Source organism: Macaca nemestrina, chromosome X (genome assembly GCF_043159975.1).
Source record: "Macaca nemestrina isolate mMacNem1 chromosome X, mMacNem.hap1, whole genome shotgun sequence".
Taxonomy (NCBI): Eukaryota; Metazoa; Chordata; class Mammalia; order Primates; family Cercopithecidae; genus Macaca; species Macaca nemestrina.
This window is the reverse complement of record NC_092145.1, coordinates 47,696,904-47,711,496: the sequence shown is the minus strand read 5'-3', so window position 1 is coordinate 47,711,496 and position 14,593 is coordinate 47,696,904.

The following is a 14,593-nucleotide window of genomic DNA, read 5'->3' as shown; positions in this document are numbered from 1 at the left end:
GATCTGCCAGCCTCAGCCTCCCAAAGTGCTGGGATTACAGGCATGAGCCACCGTGCCCGGCTGGGCATTTACTTTCATCCCTTCTAAATAAGAACTATTTTGAGAAGGTAAATGTACAAAATTTAAGGATGAATTATTGTGCATTCCAAAATTTTGAGTTTCTTTTTTTTTTCTTTCTTTCTCTTTTCTTTTTTCTTTCCTTTCTTTTCCTTTCTTTTACTTTTCTTTTCTTTTCTTTCTTTCTTTCTTTCTTTCTTTCTTTCTTCTTTCTTTCTTTCTTTCTTTCTTTCTTTCTTTCTTTCTTTCTTTCTTTCTTTCTCTCTCTTTCTCTTTCTCTTTCTCTCTTTGTCTGTCTGTCTGTCTGTCTTGTCTTTCATCTTTCTGTTGCTCTGTCACCCAGGCTGGAGTGCAGTGGCTCGATCTTGGCTCACTGCAACCTCCACCTCCTGGGTTCAAGTGATTCTCCTGCCTCAGCCTTGAGAGGGATTACAGGTTATCTGGGATTACACGTGTGCACTATCACACCTGGCTAATTTTTGTATTTTTAGTAGAGACAGTGTTTTGCCATGTTGCTCAGGCTGGTCTCAAACTCCTGGCCTCAAGCGATCCGCCCACCTCAGCCTCGCAAAGTGCTCGGATTACAGGCGTGAGCCACCATGGCGGCCTTAAGTGAGTTTCTTGGCCCATCATCAAATAAGGGTGCTCTTTTACTTTGGGAAGCTACATGGCTCCAGAGCTTCATGAAGAGTGCTTCCTTATTTGTGAAGCCCAAGTCTACTTTTGTTTATTTTGTTTTTGCTTTGGTTGGATATCGGGATTTCTACTTTACAACTAGCTCTTTGACAAAAGTGATTCAGGAGGGACTAAAGTATATTATGAAATGTACACCTCTAACCCTCTAGACCTCTTTAATCTCAGATCTTTGCTCTGGGGGAAGCTGATGTGAAGCACCAATGCCTTCACTTGCTCATCATGCTATTTCCTAAAGTATTGAATCAGTGGGTCAGGTCTCATTGTTACAGAATATTCTGACATTAAGATCTCTCTTGTGGGCCCTTTTGGGTAATTCATTTCTTAGGATGAGCTTTTGAGATTATTCAAAAAAAGGCCCAGTCCCCAACTTTGATCCCTTTCAAAGCAGTTCCATTTTTTGTTTTTGTTTTTTGAGACCGAGTACCACTCTGTTGCCCAGGCTGGAGTGCAGTGGTGCGATCTCGACTCACTGCAACCTCCGCCTCCCGGGTTCATGCAATTCTCCTGCCTTAGCCTCCCAAGTAGCTGGTGAATTTTTATATTTTTAGTAGAGATGGGGTTTCACCATGTTGTCCAGGCTGGTCTCGAACTCTTGACCTCAGGTGATCCACCTGCCTCGGCCTCCCAAAGCGCTGGGATTTCAGGTGTGAGCCACGATGCCTAGCCTCAAAGCAGTTCTTGACTGTGGGGATAGTAGCAGAAGCAGACCTGCCAGGGCATGAGGAGGAGGCAGCACCAAAGCTAAGTGGAGTTGCAGCGAGCACAGTTGACAAGAAACTCTAGTTGTGATAGCTACATGATTGCCCTTGAACACCTGTCTGAAGACTGGAGGTACAGACTAACATAAGGGTAGCAGGCTGCCTTTATTTCCTGACCTAATGTAATGGCTGCTTTTCACACATAGAATGTGTTTACTCAACATCTCTATGAGTGGTGGTCCCTAGGGCAGTAATGCAAAGCTTCCTCCCCTCAGCCTCACTTCAAGTTTTTGTAAGGGAGGTACCTCCAATAACCAGATTCCCTTCTAGAGGCCTCTTCGTCCTCCCCCACAACTGAGAACTAGTAAGGATGAGATGGCAGGAGGGCATGGCAATAGGAAAATGATGCTTTTCTGGGATTTCAGGCTTTTTATGATTTTAATGCCTTCAGGTTGTTAAGGGCAACGTGTGATTAATATACAAGTTAACACTTATAGCAGAAAACACTTGGTATCCAAATCTGGAAAGAAGACCAGGACTAGCAGTCCCAACTTACATGAAAAAAATCTTTTATAGAGGCACCAACTTAGGGAGCTGCTGAGCTTTTTCTCTGGTCCTGAGGATGCAGGAGGTGAGGGGGTATGACATAGAATGGATGCTGCTATTTGAAACAAGTGGCTTCTGTCTTGGCAATGGTGGTTTAAAAGCAAGGGTGCTACAGCCAGATTCCCCCTCTGCTTTGCCTCCACTGTGTTTGGAGGCTTGTTTTTCTCTTGCAGATCTTTTTTTTTTTTGAGACAGAGTCTCACTCTGTCACCCAGGCTGGAGTGCAGTGGCGCGATCTCGGCTCACTGCAAGCTCCGCCTCCCGGGTTTACGCCATTCTCCTGCCTCAGCCTCCCGAGTAGCTGGGACTACAGGCGCCCGCCACCGCACCCGGCTAATTTTTTGTATTTTTAGTAGAGACAGGGTTTCACCGTGGTCTTGATCTCCCGACCTTGTGATCCGCCCGCCTCGGCCTCCCAAAGTGCTGGGATTACAGGCGTGAGCCACCATGCCCGGCATATAAAGTTATTTTTTAAAACAAATGTTCAGTTCTAGGAGCCAGGAAATAAATAAATAAATAAATAAATAAATAAATAATAAAATAGTGCGTGGGTGCGGTGGCTCACACCTGTAATCCCAGCACTTTGGTAGGCTGAGGCAGGAATGAGCCTGAGACTTAAAAACCTGCCCATGTGGGTGTGGCTCCTCCTTCCCTAGTCCTCACTGCTCATGGGCTACTGTATGCCCACTCCTTGGTCTACTGTCCCCCCCGACCCCATGCCCTAAGGAAAACCAGAGACTCTCCACTGACAGTCATACTTCTCTCCCCATCCTTCCCCTTTCCTGAGCTTTTCTTCCCCAATATATTCATTCCTCCAATAGCTCAGCTGCCAGCTATAAAAAATAAGGGGAAGGTTATTTTGAAGCTAAAATAGCTGAAACTGTACAGGGTGACAATAGGCCCTATTCCCTCAGCCCCACTGTGTTTTTTTGTTGTTGTTGTAGTTGTTTTCTGACTGGCTCAAGATTTTATCTTCTTAGCCAAGTCCCCACCCCTCCCCCGTTTGGCGTGTCCACTAACTGCTGTGGCTGGGTTCTTGTTGCTTCACCCATAGAGTTGCCGTGAGCTCACTCGTATGGTGTGGCTCTGATTCAGGGTTTGAATATAAAACAAAACAGGCCAGCCAGGTCCGACCAATCCATTCCTCCTGGGCAATACGCTGAGCAGAGATTTTCCCGCTTGTAAGCAGCCCGGAGCCACACAGCCCAATTTTAGTCATCGCCCTCAAAGTTCTTGAGGTAGAGCCTCTAATGATAACAATGGGCGGGGACTTTGTGGTGTGGGAGGGGCTGCAGCGAGGCAGAGGAGGAGCACGGTGACGGGAGGGCTTCCCCGGCTAAAGCCTCATCCCAGCCTTCCCTAGGACTGGCTGCAGAACTACCTCCTGGCTGAGGACACCCCCTCCACGCTCACACACTTGCTTCCTTTCCTGCCGCAGCCACCTGGCTCACAGGGCCTGTCGCTGCTGCCCATCTGCCACTAGGGGGCGCCTAGCAGAGAGGATGGAGGGAAGGGGCACCCAGGGCAACAGGACTGGGGGCTCCAGCAGTGGGAGGAGCGGCAGCCGAAGCACCTGTCGGTCCTCCTGGCTCCCTCTTCCCCTGTATGGCCGCTGCAACCAGGGGACAACACAGTGCCTAGTCCACACTCATTCAGCAGGAATGTGTGCATGCCCTAAGGGCATAGCTCAGACAGGAATGTGTGCATGCCCTAAGGGCATAGCTCAGTCATTTTCACACACCAAGCAACTGTGCTAGACGCTAGGAATGCAGAAGCGGCCTGACAAGGTTCTTGACCCAGAGATGCACTTGATCTAGGGGAAGAAACAGATAGGGTAATTACAATGTGGTATGATAAGTACTATGATAAGGGAAGAACAAAATGCTATGGGAGCATAGGGGTTGGCGGGGGGGCACCTAAGCCAGCCTTGGGAGTCAGGAAACACTTCCTGGAGAAAAATACTTTGACTTTTGAAGTAGTTGACTAGAAGTTGGCCAAAGAGTGAGTGAAGAGAAGGGTGTTTCAGCCAGGCAGGATAGCACGTTTACCTGGACACCCCAAAGGTAGTGGCGTGTGTGTGTGTGTGTGTGTGTGTGTGTGTATGTGTGTGTGTGTGTGTGTATTTTCAGGTAGGATGAAGAGCCGTGATGAGGGGTGGGCTGGTGAGACTAGATCATAAGGGATTGTATAAGGAGAGTGTACACATGTCTGTTGTCCCTGCATACTTATTACCAGCACTCCCCTTCACTCTCAAAAGGGTCCTGATTTTGGTGGTAAATTATACAGGAACCCTACTTGTAAGACACACTAGGGAGTTTGAATTTTATCCTAGGAGCGAAGAGGAGCCATTAAGCATTTTAAACAGGGCATCAACAGGATGAGATTTCGATTTTAAAATAGACTGGCAGTAATGTGAAGAATGGGTTGGGAAGGGGCAAGTGTAGAGGAAGGAGTTTGGTTAGGAAGCTGTGCATTGCCCAAGTGGGAGAGGAAGGCGGCTGAGGTGAGAAAAGTGCTGGTGGGATGGAAGAACAATTTACAATATATTTTGGAGGAAAATTCAAGAGAAGTTGGTGATGTTTCAATGTAGGGATTGAGGGAGAGGGAGGAGTCAAGGACAACTTCCATTTTTCTGGCCTGAGTGACTGGTGGATGCTGGTACCGAGCAGCACAGGAGATGAGGCTGAAGTTCAGGAACTGCTAAGTTTGAGGTGCCTGAGGGACCTCACCAGGAGGACTGAACAGGCAGCCATTGAAGGTAGCAGAGGTTTTGATCATCAATGCATTTTTGCCCAAATGCTATCTTCAGATAGTCAAGAAGCTGAAGCAATGGGGCTATAAACTAGGCCAGCCTTAAATATCCTGGTGTTTGTCTTGAGAGGACAAGGACACAGTAGGAGAGGTTATGGAATAGAAGGAAAGCTAGGGAACAATGAAGAAATTAAGTGTATTAAATGCAGAAGATATAAATTTGGGTTATGGGATATCTAAAGGAGAAAGATAAATAGAAGCCAACAAAGAAGGCTCTAGTGCCTGTAATCCCAGCTACTCAGGAGGCTGAGCTGGAAGGAATGCTTGAACCCAGAAGTTCAAATCCAGCCTGGGCAACACAATGAGACCCTGTCTCCTTCTTAAAAAGACTTTAAACTTTAGAGTCTAAAGGAAAAAAAAAATGAGTCTTTTAACAATTATAGATATTTTACAACAGCATCACAGAAAATTTGGGAGATGTGTGTAAGAAGCCTCACCCATAACCTGGTGACCTTCTTACTGGTAGATGGTGGTCAAATCAACATTCCTGTAGATCTTCTGATACCACCCCAGCAAGGAAGGGGAGGCTCGCCTTATTACAGCCTAGGAGGGGTGGAAGTCCAGCCTCTCCACGTGGTCTCCATTGACACCACTGGAGGCAGGATATTGTTACCACTCAGCGGGGATGAAAGTCCCAGCTCCCTACTTGGACTTCTCTGACACCCACTCTAGCAGGGGCTACAGGTGGGTGCCTCATTACAACCTGGCAAAGGTTGAAGTCCCTGCTCTCCACTCAGGCTTTGCTGGTGGGGTGCGGGGGGCCACAGTTTTCCTTGTGGCGTGTAGCTACAACGGAGTGATCAGCATTTAAAACGTTCTGTCTTTCTAGGCTGCCCTTTTTCTGGTCCTTCACCGAGAGACAGAAGACTTTGTTTTGGTCTACACCCATTGGCATTTCCATGTTGTCAGCTTCTTCAGCTCCAAGTCAGGGATATAGGAGGCAAAAAGCACACCCAAAAAAGAAAAAAAGTGAAAACCCAAGGAACTCACCACAAGGAACTACTCTATCTTCCTAGAATGCTATATACCTCTAAAAAAGCAGACAGTGCACAATCCATACATTTATAGTTAAGCTGGGTGCGGTGGCTCATGCCTATAATCCCAGCATTTTGGGAGCTGAGGCGGGAGGATCACTTGAGCCCAGGAGTTCAAGACCAGCTTGGACAACATAGTGAGACCCCATCTCTACAAAAAATTTTTAAAAATTAGCCAGGTGTGGTGACATGTGCCTATGGTCCCAGCTACTTAGGAGGCTGAGCTGGGAGGATTGCTTGAGCCCAGGAGGTTGAGGCTGCAGTGAGCTGAGATCATGATACTGCACTACAGCCTTGGTGACAGAGCAAGACCCTATCTCAAAAAAAAAAAAAAAAAAATTATAGCTCAATGAATTTTCAGACACTGAATATACCTGTCATCCAGATAAAAAACCAGAAGTCCCCTCTTGTCCCCTTTCAGCCACTACTTTACTACACACAAGAGTAATCATTGCCTCTATAGCGTTTACCTGGCCTGCGTAGCAGAGGGCACTGACAGCTTGAGACCTGCTCTGGCTCAAAGTTATTTCCAGACTGTGTGTGTGCATATGGGTTCTTGCACATCTGACAGTCTGACTTCCTCACCTAGGCACCTTAGGTTGGAAAGTTCTTCACAGACCTTGATTCAAATTTGAATTACATTAATTCCCAGAAGTGCAATGTAGTGGTTAAGAGTATGGGATTTGGAGTTGAACCTGATTTCAAATCCCAGCTCTATAACTTCTTGGCTGTATGATCTATAGCAAGGTAATAACAGCACTGACTTCAGCGTGATGTTGTGAGATTTAGGAGAAACAACTCAGGCTGGGCATGGTGGCTCAGGCTTGTAATCCTAGCTCTTTGGGAGGCCGAGGCAGGAAAATTGCTTGAGGCCAGGAGTTTGAGACCAGCTTGGGCAACATAGTAAGAGCCTGTCTCTACAAAATATATGTTTTTAATTATCCAGGCAAGGTGGTGCACACTTTAGTCCCAGCTACTCAGGAGGCTAAGGTGGGAGGATCGCTTGACCCTACGAGCTGAAGGCTGCAGTGAGCCATGATCGTGCCACTGCACTTCAGCTTGGGCAACAGAGTTAGACCCTGAGAAAAAAAGAAAAAGGAAGGAAGGAAAGGGAAGGAAGGAAGGAAGGGAGGAAGGAAGGAAGGAGAAGGAAGGAAGAAGAAGGAAGGAAGGAAGGAAGAAGAAGGAAGGAAGGAAGGAGAAGAAGGAAGGAAGGAAGGAGAAGAAAAAAAGAGAAGGAAGGAAGGAGAAGAAAAAAAGAGAAGGAAGGAAGGGAGAAGAAGGAAGGAGAAAGAAAGGAAGGAAGGAAGGAAGGAAGTAGGAACAAAGTAAAGCAGAGAGAGAGAGAGAGAAGGGAGGGAAGAATTACTCATGTGGTGAAGGATGAAGTGAACAGTGGTGCTTGGCATATAAGCCAGCCCTCAATCAAGGGTAAGTGTTACTATCCTTATTATTAAGGCTACTGTGAACACTAAATAATATAAATTATGTAAATTACCTGATAAGGTTCCTGACACTGTTCCCTTCCTTCCTCCCTTCAGGGGAGGACTAGGGAGTAAGTACTTTTTATGTTTGTTCTCCTGGGTTTAAGGGAGGGAAGGAAAAGCTCCAGGGAGGAGAGTGGCTGTACTGTAGGTGGTGTCCTTCTCAGTACTTCCTGGGAGTATGCGGCGTGACAGCTCCCACTGCCTCTCTCTGCCTCCCTTTGTGCCCCTACTCAGGACTCCATCAGCAAAGGCCTGGATGGAGCAGAAAGCAATGCTGATGGTAAAGCTAGCCCCTCTCTACAGATTGAGGTTCACTTGGCCCCATAGCGTGAACACTATTCTACTTCCCTCTCAGTATGGTGGAGTAAGGGCCCTGGAGAGTTCTGGGCTAGCACAGGTGCACGTCCTAGCTTGGCCTCTGTGAGGCCTTTCTTCTCTTTGGCAAATGCCACTGACTGCTGTGCCCAGGCCTGCCTCAGTGAAGTCCCCAGATGGCTCCCAGTACCCCAATTTGAGGGTTGCTGGGAGAGCTTGTCACCAAATGCCCAAATACAGTTTGAGATAACCTTCATTTTCTTTTTTTTTTTTTGAGACGGAGTCTCACGCTGTTGCCCAGGCTGGAGTGCAGTGGCGCGATCTCGGCTCACTGCAAGCTCCACCTCCTGGGTTCACGCCATTCTCCTGCCTCAGCCTCCTGAGTAGCTGGGACTACAGGCGCCCGCCACCGCGCCCGGCTAATTTTTTGTATTTTTAGTAGAGACGGGGTTTCACTGTGGTCTCGATCTCCTGACCTTGTGATCCGCCCACCTCGGCCTCCCAAAGTGCTGGGATTACAGGCTTGAGCCACCGCGCCCGGCCATGACCTTCATTTTCAAACTATGTCACATTTCTGTGAGGATACAGTATCTTGAAATTAAACAGATGTAGGGCATTACAGTTCCCCAAAGTTTTGGGATCAGCTACTCTCATAATTGAATGTAATTTATGAACTCCTGATCCACTTTGTTCCTCTGCAGAGAAATTTGCTACAGCCTCTAGATTTATGGAATTGTCCTTCTCTCTGCAGACAGCAGAGGGCCTCATTAGCACAAACTCAATGTCACTGGCAAATATACGGGAAGGAAAGTTTGCCAAGGTTCTAGAAGCACAGCAAAACTTTGATTAACAGAAATGGGCAAGAAAATTGGCCAGTCAGCTTAATTCCCTTAAAAAAAAACCCTGGATTTCCTGAGTTAACAGGGGTTGAGCAGAAGCTTCTTATTGTTCCACGCTTTGTGGTCAAAAATTCATCCAAAATTCCCAAATCCTCTTTGCTCCCTCAGCTGGTAATAGGGATCCTGGGTAGTTGCCAGATTTAGAAAATAAAAATACAGGCCAGGCGCAGTGGCTCACACCTGTAATCCCAACATTTTGGGAGGCTGAGGTGGGTGGATCAATTGAGGTCAGGAGTTTGAGACCAGCCTGGCCAACATGATGAAACCCCGTCTATATTAAAAATACAAAAATTAGCCAGGCATGGTGACACATGCCTGTAATCCCAGTTACTCAGGAGGCTGAGGTGGGAGAATCACTTGAACTTGGGAGGCAGAAGTTGCAGTGAGCCGAGATCGCACGACTGCACTCCAGCCTGGGTGCAGTCTCAAAAATAAAATCCATCTCAAAAAATAAAAAAAAAAAAAGACCAGGTGCAGTGGATGACGCCTGTAATCCCAGCACTTTGGGAGGCTGAGGCGGGCAGATCACCTAAGGTCAGGAGTTCAAGACCAGCCTGACCAACATAGAGAAACCCCGTCTCTACTAAAAATACAAAAAAAAAAAAAAAATTAGCCGGGCATGGTGGTGCATCCCTGTAATCCCAGTTACTTGGGAGGCTGAGGCAGGAGAATCGCTTGAACCCAGGAGACAGAGGTTGCAGTGAGCCGAGATCGCGCCATTGCACTCCAGCCTGGGCAAACAAGAGCAAAACTCAGTCTCAAAAAAAAAAAAAAAAAAAAAATTAGCTGGGCATAGTGGCAGATGCCTATAGTCCCAGCTACTCAGGAGGCTGAGGCAGGAGAATCGCTTGAACCTGGGAGGCAGAGGTTTCAGTGAGCTCAGATCACACCACTGCACACCAGCCTGGGTGACAGAGTGAGGCTCAGTCTCAAAAAAAAAAAAAAAATTTTTTTAAATAAAAATACAGCATGTCAGATAACAGGTCTGGACATTATATATTGAAAAACCATAAGACTCTGAAAGATGGAGAGAAGGCAGATCCAGTAGAGACCTCAGGACCTCAGGTAGTGAGTTCCCCGGGTTTTCTTTTTGCCTCACATATCCCAGACTGGGTGCTAGAGAGACTGGCTACCCAGAAACTCCAGTGGGTACAGACAAAAAAAGCCCCAACAAAATCTGCCTCTCTCTAGGCAAAGGACCAGGCAAGAGGCAGCCGATCAAGACAAAACTTTTAGACAATAACCAAACACCACGAAGTCAACTGGCCCCACCCCACCCATGTCAGCAAGGGCCAAGTGGGAAGCCAGGTTGCAAGAAGGTATTTCCAATCCCCCACCAGGTTTCAGAAAAGGCCCACTACAGAGCTGGGATTTTCACTGCCACCAGATGTGAACAAAGCTATGCAATACTGGGGACATATACCAAAACAATCTTTGTTTTTCTGAGATTCAAATTCACCTGTGCATCCCGGTTTTGATCTGGCTGCCCTAATTGTGAGTGAATCTTGATTTTATGACTGAGGTCTGGCCACCATAAGATTTGTCAGTCTGAACACCAGTATCCCAGACAAGGAGATGGGGGAAAGTAAGTTGAAGAGGCTGAGCTGAGTGGGTAGTTCATGAGTAGTCCCTCCCATTGACAACTGCTTTCTTAAACTCCCCATAGCTGCTTGTTTTCTTCCTAATTGCTCATTTCTTTTAAATGCCAATCGCAGGAAGAAAACTAAGCAGTGTAAGTCATGTGTGTGCTCCAGGGAAACTGAGCTAATTGTCTATGAGGCACTTTATTGTGTGGATTAAATAAGATCATGTCAATGAAAGCCCCTTAGCATCCAGGAGTTGCTCAATAAATGTTACTTTCCTTCTTTCCTGAAACATCAAGGATAACTTTCAGACATCCTCAGCCTGGCTGTGGCTCAGAGAGAATATCCAGCTGACCTTCAGATCCCTGAATGCCATTATTATCTTAGTAACCAATGCTTTTATTGAAAAAATAAGCCATGGTTAACAAAAATCCAGGCAGTACAAAATAGTATACGATGAAAAGGAAGTCTCTCTCCTACCCCAGGGCACAGTCCTCCACTTCCTCTCCCTAGAGGCAACCAGTTACCAATGTATTCTTCCAGAGGAGTTCCATGCATATGCATACCTATATATAACCCTCTCATTTCCCACCAATGTGAACATACTAGACACACTGTTCTGCATCTTCACATGCTACTTTTAGCTCCTAATTACCTGGCTGTGGTGGGATACAGGCAGTCGATCCTGAGGGTCCTTATGAAAAGCAGCCCTTTGAAACTTGTTGCTACTGCTATTGAAAGGATGTTGTCAAGGCTGTTGTTCATTGTATCCCATAGCATCCTCTCTGAGGACCCCTGGGAGGAATTCCTGTCTGATCTTAGTACTGAAAACACTTGCCCTTCTGAGCGATTCGTTTGTTTTTATCTTCTGGACATTGTGAATTGTGTAACAACAAGGTTTCCCCTTCCCTGTTGGCTGCTAGAAAGCTTTAGTTAGAGCCAACTTTTTGGCCCATCCTTCGTGGGAGCAGAGGTCTTTGTGGTATGTATCTGTAGCCTGATGCTTGGCTATATTTTGTGTCCACCCTCCCCTGCTTTTCTATCTTTAATTTACACTGCCTTGATATACTTTGTGTGCCCTTGCAAGCCACCTGAAATCACTTCTGAAAAAAGGCAAAGTTGGAGTAATTAAATAACTGCCTGGCTCAGCGGCTCACTACCTTCGGTCTCCACCCACCCTCTCTTAACCCCCATCATATCCTCTCAGCAGCTTCCTGGAGCTCCCCACTGGCCTGTCAGGCAATTACTCTCCCCTTCAACCTTTTGTCCTATCTGGCCCCTCATTGCTCTTGGGCCTTGCAGGGCCTCTACTGCTTTTCACTGCCCCCTCACCCCCCGGCCCGCATCCTCACCTCCATATGCATCGTGTGCAGCCCTCAGATGCTTGCTTTGATCATTCTGGGCTGAAAACTCAGGTCCTTGGCTACATGTTAAGACTGTTCTCTGTCCTTCCAAGGTTCAGTAATGCATGCTGCTAGAGCAGAGCCATCATAAAGGAAGGCTACCTCTCTGGACCAACCTGGGCAAAACTCCAGGGGCCGGGTGTGGTGGCTCACGCCTATAATCCCTACAGTTTGGGAGGCCAAGGTGGGGGGTGGATCAACTTGAGGCCAAGAGTTGGAGACCAGCCTGGCCAACATGGTGAAACCGCATCTCTACTGAAAATACAAAAATTAGCTGGGCATGGTGGTGCACACCTGTAATCCCAACTACTCAGGAGGTTGAGGCAGGAGAATTACTTGAACCTGGGAGGCAGAGGTTGCTGTGAGCTGAGTGCCACTGCACTCCAGCCTGGGTGACAGAGTGAGACTCTGTCTCAAAAAAAAAAAAAAAAAGAAAAAGAAAAAGAAAAAGAAAACAGAAAAAAGCTCCCGTGAGGCTGATGAGATGATGATGTATTGCATAGAGGAGGTGAATTTTTTGAAGGGAGCTGCATCCCAGGACAGCTAACCTTGTTTCCAAGGTGGAGAGCTTAGAGTCTGAAGGGCCAGGAAGGCAGAGTGGTCTCGAAAAAAGCATGAAGGCCCTACAGAAAAATTAGGGCATGCAAGTTCTGTCTGTTGCCCCACCTGCCACTGAGTGGCTAGGCAACATCACATAAGTCCTGTCTGTTCTCTGGACCATGTTTTTCTTTTTTGAGACGGAGTATAGCTCTGTCACCCAGGCTGGAGTGAGATGGCACAATTTCGGCTCACTGCAACCTCCACCTCCCAGATTCAACCAGTTCTCCTCCCTCAGTCTCCCGAGTAGCTGGGATTATAGGCATGCGCCACCATGCCGGGCTAATTTTTGTATTTTTAGTAGAGACCGAGTTTCACCATGTTGCTTAGGCTGGTCCCGTACTCCTGGCCTCAAGTGATCCACCAGCCTCGGCCTCCCAAAATGCTGAAATTACAGGCGTGAGCCATCATGCCTTGCCTTTTTTTAAACAAACAAACAAAAAAACCTAAGAGGGTTGTCTCTATGTTGTTCAAGCTGCAGTGCGGTGGCTGTTTGCAGTTGTGGTCATAGCACACTATAGCCTTAACCTCCTGGGCTCTAGCAATTCTCCCACCTCAGCCTCCAGAGTAGCTGGGACTACAGGTGTGAGCCATGGTGCCCAGCCTGCATTTCCTTTTGATGCCTCTGCAGCATTGTCCATTTCTCACTGCAGTTAGATGAAGTGACTCATAATAAATGTCATTTTACTGTTTTCCTGATAGTCCTATCTGAGCTGAACGTGCTCAGCAGTTAATAGTGGCCTTTTTACATGGAGTTGCTATTTTTGGTTTTAAATATAAATATTTTTGATTCAGAAACCCTTGAAACAAAGTATAGAAACAATAACAGCTGATTCTAATGATTCATACTTACTGGGTCTATATGTACCAGTCCTGTCCAAAGCACTTATTTATTTTGAGACCATTACAGTGCTGGGATTACAGGCGTGAGCCACCATGCCCAGCCTGTTCAAAGCACTTTAGATGGATTATCTCATTCTTCACAACATCCCAGTGAGGTTGGCACCATCATAATATGCACTTTATGAAGTCACAACCCAGATTCAAGATGTTCACTTTTTGTCATATTTACCCTAGATCCTTTTTTTTTTTTTTTTTTTGAGACGGAGTCTCGCTCTGTTGCCAAGGCTGGAGTGCAGTGGTGCGATCTCAGCTCGTTGCAACCTCCGCCTCCCAGGTTCAAGCAATTCTCTGCCTCAGCCTCCCAGGTAGCTGGGATTACAGGTGCCCGCCACCACGCATGGCTAGTTGTTTTTTTGTATTTTTAGTAGAGATGAGGTTTCATCATCTTGGCCAGGCTAGTCTTGACCTAGATCCTTTTTTAAAAAAAGAAGAAAGAAAACATTGCACACACGATTAGCATTCTCCCCATCCATTCCCCTTCTACCCTCCCCATTATCCTCAAGTTGGTAGTTGGTGAGGGTCCTTCCTGTGGTATGTTTTCCTATCTTTACTACATAGTGTATATCCATAAATATAATACTGATTTCTGAGGTTTTTTTGGCATCCATTATTTCTGATTTTTTTTTTTTTGAGACAAGGTCTCACTCTGTCACTCAGGCTGGAATGCAGTGATGTGATCTCAGCTCACTGCAACCTCCACCTCCCGGGTTCAAGCGATTCTTGTGCCTCAGCCTCCAGGGTAGCTGGGACTACAGGAGTGTACCACCACACCCAGCTAATTGTTGTATTTTTACTAAAGATAGTTTGGGTATGTTGACCAGGCTAGTCTCAAACCCCTGGCATCAAATGATCCACCTGCTTTGGCCTCCCAAAGTGCTGGGATTACAGGCGTGAGCCACCACTCCTAGCCCAATTTCTGAGGTTTTAAAATTTTTATACAAATGGTGCTATAATGTACATTTTTTTCTTTTTTTTTTTTGAGACGGAGTCTTGCTCTGTTGCCCAGGCTGGAGCGCAGTGGCCAGATCTCAGCTCACTGCAAGCTCCGCCTCCCAGGTTTACGCCATTCTCCTGCCTCAGCCTCCCGAGTAGCTGGGACTACAGGTGCCCGCCACCTTGCCCGGCTAGTTTTTATGTTTTTGTTTTTTTGTTTTTGTATTTTTTTAGTAGAGACGGGGTTTCACCGTGTTAGCCAGGATGGTCTCGATCTCCTGACCTTGTGATCCGCCCGTCTCGGCCTCCCAAAGTGCTGGGATTACAGGCTTGAGCCACCGTGCCCAGCCAATGTACATTTTTTTTTTTTTTTTTTTTTTTTTTTTTTGAGACGGAGTCTCGCTCTGTCACCCAGGCTGGAGTGCAGTGGCCAGATCTCAGCTCACTGCAAGCTCCGCCTCCCGGGTTCCCGCCATTCTCCTGCCTCAGCCTCCCGAGTAGCTGGGACCACAGGCGCCGCCACCTCGTCCGGCTAATTTTTTGTGTTTTTAGTAGAGACGGGGTTTCGCCG